This window comes from Anomalospiza imberbis, chromosome 23 (assembly GCF_031753505.1).
Source record: "Anomalospiza imberbis isolate Cuckoo-Finch-1a 21T00152 chromosome 23, ASM3175350v1, whole genome shotgun sequence".
NCBI classification, from domain to species: domain Eukaryota; kingdom Metazoa; phylum Chordata; class Aves; order Passeriformes; family Viduidae; genus Anomalospiza; species Anomalospiza imberbis.
In genome coordinates this window covers 841,394-851,311 of record NC_089703.1, presented here as the reverse complement: position 1 = coordinate 851,311, position 9,918 = coordinate 841,394, and the positions used below count along the sequence as shown (strand labels likewise).

The 9,918-nt window shown below is 47.9% G+C and overlaps 1 long non-coding RNA gene across 1 annotated transcript; it reads right to left on the bottom strand.

The window, feature by feature from the left end:
• Nucleotides 1–7,780: 7,780 nt before the first annotated feature.
• Nucleotides 7,781–9,911, bottom strand: LOC137461753 (uncharacterized). The gene is made up of 2 exons (XR_010993475.1): nt 9,532–9,911; nt 7,781–8,287 (listed from the first exon to the last, which is right to left on the bottom strand). It is a non-coding gene; the product is annotated as an uncharacterized lncRNA (long non-coding RNA).
• Between the last annotated feature and the right edge of the window lie 7 nt (nt 9,912–9,918).

The window sequence follows — 9,918 nt, the reverse complement described above, 5'->3', positions numbered from 1 at the left end:
ACAGTCTGGGATCTGAGATGTTGGAAGAGGAAATTTTTGGGTGGAAGGAGATGATAGAGTGGCTTGTGGCTGGACTTTTCTTGTTAACCATAGACTGAACCCAATTCTCCTGCAATAAAAAACTGCAATTTACCGGGATGCAGTGGTGAAGGAAAGAGACCTGCTTCAGCAACCACCAGCACAGAAATGGAGGGAACAGAAGAAAGCTGAGGAGGGAATGGTGACGCCCTCTGTCTTCAGGAAGAAGATGATCTCTGTTCTTAGACCCTCGACCCCAGGGGGAAAATGGTGGGGGGAGACTGTAGTCCCAAGAGGAGATGCTGAACTGTTGTCTCTTTTAGTGGGTGGCAAAGCATCCTTAAAAGAGCCCTATGAGCAGTCTGTCAGTGCACGGTGGTGAGAGCACTGTGACATGGAAAGGAGTGTCACACTGGCAGATTTTCTCCGGGCGGTTGCCATGTGTGACAGGGTGGCAATTGTGTTTCCTGGGGGAGTCTGTGGTGCAAGAGACACTCCTCTTTCCTTTGAGGGACCAAGTATTGATTATCTGAAGGGTGGCAACTTGATCAGGAATCCTAGGTGGTATCTCACTGTGGTTGTTTTGGAAATTGGGTGGGAGGAGGAGTGTTTTGGAGGGTCTTCGTCCTGAATTTAGTGTCTGTGTTTTTTATAGTAGTAGTAGTTGAATAAAGTTTTTTTCCTTTGTTATTAAGCTTGGGCCTGCTCTGCTCTGTTCCTGATCACATCTCACAGCAATTATTTGGAAAGGTGCATTTCCATGGGGGCGCTGCCATTGCGCCAGTGTCAAACCATGACAACATCCCAGGCTGCAATTTGGGACTATTGCCCCTTGTTGGGCTGTCTGGTACCACTTAGCTCTCTTCTGTCCTCTTCTGTCATTGTCCTCCAAGTAGACGTAGCTCCTGGTAAATCCATCCTTCAACCTTCATCTGATTAACCCAGCTCAGATCCCACCACCTCTCATTGTACTCCCTGTGATCCAGGCATGACCATGGAAGTGCATCATCCCTTGAAGTGTCCAAGGCCAGGTTGGCTGGGTCTTGGAGCACCCTGGGATAGTGGAAGGTGTCCCTGCCCATGGCAGGGGTTTGGAACAAGATGGACTTTATGGTCCCTTCCAACCCAAACCATTCCATGATTCCATGATTGTCTTGGTTATCCTCCAGTTGTTCAGCATCTCAGGATCTTCCTGGGTAGAGGGAAAGAAGCCACAGAGGACAGTGAGGCACTGAACTAAAGAGGTTTTCTCAAAGAGCTGAGGAGTTATGGCTGTGTTCTCCTGGAACACTTGGTCCAAGTGCCTCTCAGTCTTGAAAAGGAGGGTGAATCCAGGTCAGGTCTTGTGGCCTTTATCTCCTCTCCACAAGAGCTCAGCTGCACTGGGCCCACTTTGGGTGCTGGGTTACTGACAGAAAGGGAATTGCATTTCTCTGAAACAAAATTTATAGGAGGTTTATGGTCCCTTTCAGAAAATATCTGATATTTTTCAATCAAGGAAAAGCAGCAATTAAAGTGGGTGGACAATTTTATACTGCACTCCTGGATATTTTGATGCTTTGCAGAGGTCACACTGCTCCCACTAATCTTCCTTTGTGAATGGGAACGGGGCCAGTTCTGGTTCATTTATTGCGCCATGTATTTTTTAAAGCTGAATTGTTTATTGTGCATCGGATTTTAATTTGCTTAATGGTTTCCTGGGATTCTGAGTTACATTATTTGTCAAGAAAAGGACTTTGTAAAATTAAAACTACTGGGCCCAGTGGATTTCCAGATGTAGTACTTCAGTGCTGATATGCAGATATTGCAAAATAATCAATCAATGCTCAAACAGAGCATTGTGAAGTGTGAGGATTTCCTCACAGTAACTGGAATAGGAAGGAATTTCTTAGGGAGAAACCTCAGACAGCTATGAAGGGCTGAAATCCCCATCCTAGTCTTCAATTCCTCTGTGAGAAAAGCAATATTTTGTCTCTCTAGATGACTTCAATGTCTGCACCAAAGCTGGGTGGAGAAATCTTCCCAACAAGCAGCAGGTCAGGAGTTCCTGTGGTCTCTTACCTCAAAAAATACATTCTAGAGAGGGAATATAGCGATGGACAATTTTCTAGGACAAGATGGAAATGAGAAAGAGTCTGAGAAAAAAATCAGTCTTCAATGTTTGTTGGGTGAAGAGAGTCTGTGGGGCTGAGTGGAGACTTGGCCCAGGGACTATGTTGCACAGCTGAGAAATTTCAAAGATTGCTGTTGACTTCTGAGGTCACCTCTCACATTCTGAGTGTGCTGAGGGACCAACAGCAACACTGGCATCTCAAAAGAGCATTCCCTGTGAGCTTCCCCCAAATCTAACCATACTGCTAATTTTTTTTTTTTTTTTTTTTTTTTTGCTAACAAAAGCCCCTTGAGCAGAGCACCAGCTGTGTCACAGAGGAGCACTGCTGTGGCCATGAGCACTTTGCACACACTGAGTCTTCCTGTGAGGGTCTCCAGGGTGGTTGCTGCCCTTACAGGCAGCTACTCACCACTCAGCCTCTACTCCTCTCAGTCCTGCTGGCACTGCCAGCCCCTCTCCCACACCTTGTGTTCAAATATTCCTCACTTTTTTCTTCCTCCTCCCTTTCACCCTCCATTGATGGAAGCCCCAATTTTTATTGGATTAGTGTGCTGTTCCAAGCATTCCTTTATTCTGAGAGGGCTCCAGGGGCCATCCTTGCAGATGGTCACAGTGTCACAGCAACACCTCTGCATACAGTGACTCAACTCCATCAGAGGAATTGTCTGATGTGCCCTGCCTTTGCATGAGGGGTAACTGCTGATTGCACCCATGACTGTCTCGAGCATTTGTTTTCTGCACCAGGGAGCCCTGGGTGGCTTCCAGGACATGCAGCGTGGCCTGGCTTGCTTCCATCCTGCTCATGTTCCAGGCTATTGGAGCGACAGATTAAATCCCAGCTGCACTTGAGCAGGAGCACTCTGTGGTGCCCTGCTCCCCCTGTGCCTGTGAATCTCCACTGTAGCCTTGGTTCAGATTCCTTCTCTTCCCAGCTCCTCAGGGGCTTCTGCACTCTCTGAACCTGCCCCTGCTCTGTGAGCCCTGAGCTCACATCCCACATGAGCTCTTGGTCTCTGCCAGCAGCACCACAGCTCCCGTGGGATCACTCTGAAGACACCCCAATCACCTTACAGAACCTCACTCTTTGTTTCAGACATGACTGGGGGTGTCAGGACAGATGGATGTTACCTGAGCTTCCTTCAAGCACATACAACAAAAGGATTAAGACAGTAATCCTGATGCTGAAACCACTGATTCCTGGATGCATTAAATCCTCTTCCATGTATAGGACAAAGGCGGGTGGCTTCCCACTAACAGAGGGAAGGGTTAGGTAGGACATTGGGAAGGAGTTCCTGGCTGTGAGGGTGGGGAGGCCCTGGCACAGGGTGCCCAGAGAAGCTGTGGCTGCCCCTGGATCCCTGGCAGTGTCCAAGACCAGGCTGGATGGGGCTTGGAGCAACCTGGCATAGTGGGAGGCATCCCTATCCATGGCAGGGAGGGGAACTGGATGAGCTCTAAGGTCCTTTCCCACCAAAACTATTCCATGTGCTGTGATTCTCTAGATCAGTCAGTGTTGGCTCTGAACATCCAGGAAGGTTGCCATCCTGGGAACCATCCCAAAATCTGTGCACATCCTTTTTGGGGACATCTCCCATTTTTGGATTCCCTGTCATGGCAAGCAGTGGCCATTACCCCAGTGAAGTCCTGCCCCTCCTGACTCTCACAAGTCAGTCAGGACATCTCAGCAGATACAGGACTTCATGTAGCATCAGATGGCACAAGGAAGGGCCGGACTGAGGTCTGACATCTTCCAGCTTGGGCAAATGAAAGGGAAGGTGGAGGCTCCTTTTATTTCCTTATCTCTTTAATTTTACTGTTTGTTGCTCTCCAAAACCTCTTGATTGGTCCTTTCCTCACCTCCCCCAGAAAAGTCTTTTAGACTTGTGTAGTCCTCAAATGCTCTGTGTCCCACAATGTGTCTCACCCTCCAGCCAGTAACTCCCATCAGTGTGTGAGGTGTTCCAGAGACATTTTGTATCCCAGTTTGTCCCAGATTTCCTGGCAGGCACCAGGGAACATGCATGGTGTTATGTGATCAGAGGCTTTTCTGCATCCTCACAAGAAGGAGCACCGAGGTGCAATGGCAGGTGAGGACCCAGAGTGACACCCCTGAGGGGGTTCATCTCTTGCAATAAACATAGTGTCAACAGATTTTTGGGAGTAATGGGGCTGAACCCAAACCAACAGCAACTAAACCCTCTAGCCAAAAGAACTGACACTGGAATGGTGAAGATTTTCCCAGTTTTACCAGTTCCCCAGGAGGAGCTGTGGCAGCTTTCTTCCACAGGTTGTGGGAAACAGCCTATATGTCACCCTGGAATTGACCTGCTTTTCCCAGCAGAGCTCATTTCTCCCAGTTTGTGGGCTGCAGGGCAAAATTTTTTCCAATTTCCTGTTTGGGAGCACTTTGTTCCCATCTTTCAGATTTTTGATTTAACCAACTGCTTTTCTTACATCTTCATCAGTATATCTGATAATTAACTGGAAGTGATTGGAAATTGTGGCTGGACATTTTTATATTCGGCTCCCTCTTGTGCTCATTCCATCCTCCTGCTGACTCCTCTCTTCCTATGTTTTTCCACAACCTTTTGCCAGCAGGATGCTCTCACATCTCACCCATGGTGCTCAGGTGGAGCTGAAATTAAACGAAATGTGCCTGCCCATCCCTAGCAGAAATATCACTCCTTGGAGGAATAAATTGGGAACTAAACAGGAGCTGCTGCCAGGCAGAGTTGACATCAACCCACAGTCCTGATAATTGGGTTTGCATCAGGAATGGCTGCCAGGGGAGGCTCAGCACCTGCCAGAGCAGTTACAGCCAGACCACGAGTGGGAAGGAGGGGAAGAAGATACTTACCCTGTGCTGTGGCACTGGGCAGCACCTGGGCTGAAGAGAACAGAGTGGGAATGATGGAGAAATGCAGGAATTGTGAGAGACAGACACTCCAAGGATGCCAGAATCAATTAGGTTGGAAAAGACCTTTGAGATCACTGAATCCAACCTATGACCTGACACCACCTTGTCACCCAGACCACAACATTGAGAAGGACTCTGCAACATCCCTGTGAGAGGCTGCATGGCTGCAAGGCTTCAGACTTGCGAACTCCACCCAAATTCCTTCCAAGAAGTTTGGAGGAGCAGCAGGACTGTCCTGATGTGTAAGTGCTCTGTCTTGTGGTAATGTTTGTGTCTTGGCTTGGAATGAATGCCCAGAGCTCTCAAAATGCCATGAGACCAGGAACCTTTGTGTGTGCAATGGGCAGGTCTGAGAGACTCCCAAGTGCCCATGGTAAATAATTAGACCCTTAATTACAGGTTACACACACCATCTCAGGGATAGCTGGTGACTATACATCAACTATGCTGTATTCCTGCAATTCCTGTTTGTATTTGCAAAAGGGCCTTGAATCCTGCCCAGGGGGAAGAGATATTTTTTCTTTCTGTTTCTATGTGTTTGAGTGTTTCTGGGCATGAAACATCCATTTACTTTTATTGTTTTTTCATAATTTTTGTCAACTTGGCTAGTGCTGGCGACTGTAATAGAACTGTATTTCAGCTCTGTCTGTGCAATAATTCTACCTGAACCATTAAAAACATGTTTGCTCATTAGCCATGAGGGACTGGGGTGGGTGTGCCAGAGCACAGCATGTTGAGGAAAGAGCACTTTTCAGGATAATGTGAATGAGGTGGATAATGTGGATAATGTTAATTTGGGGGATATGCTCCACTTCAGGCTCTGAGAGGAAAGGGATGAAAGGTGAGGGCTCCATGGGCTGGAGGGACAGGGAGCTTGGAGCAGTGAGGGCTGGGGATAAATGGGACACAACTGCAAAAGAGAATGGGAGCAAAGTCCTCATCATTGAGGTGTAGCTGCAAGAGAGAATGGGAGCACAGCCATCCCTTTATGCATATCAGATATCAGAGTGATCCTTATCTGAGCTGATACTCCTGAAGGCAGAGTCCTTGCAAAGGGGAAGAAGTTGTTGTAACCAATGTCATCTTAGAAGGGGACCACAAGCACCACCTTGTTTTGTTTTGAGCTGTTAATCTGTGAACCTCATGTCTTCAGGGCAATGGTGATGAGCAAGTTGAGAACTTGTCCTTACCTGAGAGCAGGTTCTGGAAGTGTTTCCCTTCCAACTGGAAAGATGCTTATGACAGATGGGCCTGGGTCCATCCCAGCCAGCTGGGGGCTGGGGATTTGTAGAGTGTGAGTCATCAATTTATTCCAATTATGCCCTTTGACGTGAGAGGAATCCACTCCACTGACTGGAGTCACTAAAACTCATGAAGAAAGGAGTTCAAAGGGTTCTGAGATGTAGGTGTTTATATTTTGCCAGATTATTCTCATTCTTAGTGGTCCAGAGTCTTTTAACTTGTAGAGTAACTACAGTTTAAGGGACACTATTACAATATTATGTGGTTTCATTACTGCTCCTTAGGGCAGAATTTAGTCTCTTAAACCAATAAAGTGAGTTTTGTTTTTGTCTGTTTTTGATGCTGGGAATGTTAATGAAGCATTTTCTATTTATTTGGTTCCCCGATGAGTAATTCTGAAAACATTTTTAAGGTCTGTGTTTCTATAGGCTGTTGCAGATGCATTGAGTCACTTTTTAAAGCACAGATTCAATGAAATGTGAGCAGATGGGCAGAGTTTGCATGTTTGTTGTATGGATTGTGGAGCCAGTCTCTGACACGGGTGAAATAACAGTGGGATATTTTTAAATTCAGCAGCAAGCATACACAAAAGCTTAAACATTATTCATAGTGGTAACTTAGATTCTGTAAAAGTTCAAGTTAAAAAAAAGGCAAATTCACAAAGAGCTGTTAGAGCTGGTGTAAAACACCTGCTAATTGAGTCAGGTACCTTCCCCACCCCCAGTGGCAGAGCTGGTTCTGCTCTTCTCAGGATGCTGTTTTGGCACAAAGTTACAAAGAGAAGTTTGGACTGAGGATTGTGACTCTGGCTGCTCCCTATGACTGACTGGACTACCCCAGAACTCCACCTTTTCCTGTCTGCCATGCACGGCCTCTCCCAAATCCTCTGTACAGATCTTTCAAGGTCCCCTTTTCCCCCTGTGTGTCAGGGAAGGGTTCTCCTGCCCACACTGAGCTCTTCTTCATCATCCCAGCATGAGCCAGGCTTTGGTGAGATAAGCTCAGGAAATGAATTTTACTCAAGGAGTGGCAAAGAACATGATTTGCTGTTAATGAGAATGAATTAGAGCCCCCAAAATATGTTGGTGAAGAGGTGTGAGGGTGACTCACTAGAAAAGACTTATGGGTGTCTGCGTTTCTGATGGAAAACTTGACCATCTCCAACCTCCATCACACAGATGGAGGTTGTCCAGTGTGGTGTTTCCTCCTGGCCAATGAGTGACATGGGATATAAATCCTAAGTTTTATTGGAAGCTTTTGAGGGTAAACAATCATTTCTTTTGTTTCAGTGCAAGAAGGACAGTCCCACGCTGGCTCATAGCCCTCACTCAAAAGAACTGGAATTAGACCACTCCAGGATCTTGCAATCAGACATCCCATCCCATGGGCTTGGCTGTGTCAGGAGTGTTATGGCAGTGATATTGTCCTCAGGAAATCAGCACCAAATGTGCCTGCACTCATCCCTCTGGGCATGACCACACAGAACAGTGGCATTTCCACAGCTTTTATTGCTGTTGCTATAGCCCAGCCTAAATATTGAACATACGGCATTGTACAAGGTATGGGATGTAATCTTCTACAAATTCCAGAGGAAACCAACACAGCAGCAGCTCTGTAAGGCAAGGTTTGCATGGTTCCAGGTGCTGATCAGGGAACTGAAATTATCTGAGAAAAGGCAGGGACTTTCTGGGCCTTCAGTGATGGTCTCTTTATTCAAATCTGAAGCTGAAGAACAGCCCACAGAGTGAAAACACTGAGAGAACCAGAGAGAAGGGAGCAGAGAGGGGTTTTTTTTCCTCATCCTGTCTGAGACATGTCCACATCCAAGAGTCTGTGTGGACCAGCAGCAGCAGGATGTTGCTCTGCAAGAGGATACACCTCATACCAGAACATGCACTTGGAAGGACCTTTGATTGTGCAAGTCTCTATAAGCCCTTGTGCAATGCCCTTGTCACACTTCCCTCTGGATTTCTATGCTGTGCAGCATCTGCCATGCCCTGCAGTTTGGATATTCCCTTTAAGGTCAGAACTATCCTGCCCTGCCCCTCTGCTTGCTTTTATTTCAGCTGCACCCACGGCTGAAATCACAATATCCCCTAATTTTGAAGAGGCATTGAGGAGCCAGGACTGTGCAGTTGTGGTCCTGTCTGCCCTCCTGTCTGACACTGTCCTCATCACAGTGAGGTGGTGTTGGCCATTGACAGCACAGAATCATTGATTTACTGAGGCTGGAACACACCTTCAAGGGCATCGAGTCCAACTGTTCCTCCAGCCCTGCCAGGGCCACCACTAAACATGACCTCAGGTGCCACATTCACACATCTTTTGAACACCTCCAGAGATGGTGGCTCTACCACTGCCCAGTTCCAATGCCTGGACACTGTTTTTGAGAAAATGATTCCCCAATATCCAACCTAAACTTCTCTTGGTGCAACTTGAGGGTGTTTCCTCTTGTCCTGTCCCTGTTCCCTGGGAGCAGAGCCTGACCCCCACCTGGCTGCCCCCTCCTGTCAGGAGTTGTGCAGAGCCACAAGGTCCCCCCTGAGCCTCCTTTTCTCCAGGCTGAGCCCCTTTTCTGCTCCCTCAGCTACTCCTGGTGCCCCAGACTCTTTCCTAGCTCTGTTCCCTTCTCTGGACATGCTCCAGCCCCTCAATGTCTTTATTGTCATGAGGAGCTCAGAACTGACCCAGGATTCGAGGTGGGGCTTTACTGGTGCCCAGCACAGGGGACAATCACTGCCCTGGTCCAGTGGTCACACCATGGCTGGGACAGGCCAGGTGCTATTGGTTTTCTTGGCCACCTGGGCACACCTGCGCTCATGTTCAGCCACTGTCACCAGCAACTCCAGGGCCTTTTCCTCTTTTCCAGGGCCATCCTCCTCCTTTTCCTCCTGCATGGGGCAGGAGTTCAGGCACTCTGCCCCACACCTGGAGCACTGCCTGAGGTTGGAGTGACCCATATCCCCTGTCCTGCCTGCCTTGGCATGGCGTGGGCACAGGAAGGGATAACGAAATGCGCCACTGGCTCTGTAGGTGCAGCGGCACTGTCGCCAAGGTGGTGCTCCCCAGGCTGATGCACTTTCCCTCAGATCCTCACTCCCAGTGGGTATGTTTGCATCCAGACATCCTGCACAAAACATACAGAAAGGTTCCCATGCATTCCTGAATTTCCACACCATGCTCATGCGCTTTCCTGGATACTGAGACCACCACAGGGCTGAGTCCAGCTGGAGCATCCCACCTTATGTTCCTGTGCTCCTGCACCCAGCAGTGACCTTCAGCTTCTACACTGCTCCAACATCCTTTGAAGGATCAGCCAAGGAGCCAAGACAGAACCACATTGCTCTGCACTTTTCAAAGTTTATGATCCAGGAAAGAAACAGACTCTCACTTCCAGGGGATCCCAAGCAGGGCCTGGTGTCAGACTGGTGCCATTTTTTAGCACATAATGTTTTTGGCAATCCCAGGAAAGGGATATTGTTTGTGATAGATGGGCTCTTGAAAAGCCCTGGAAAAATCCTTGGACTGATGAAGAGACATTTTCTGAGAGACCCAGGGAACTCTCAGCCCTTTGATGATAGCAGTTGATCACCACAGTGGTCATCAAACAGACAATATAAGAGTGGAG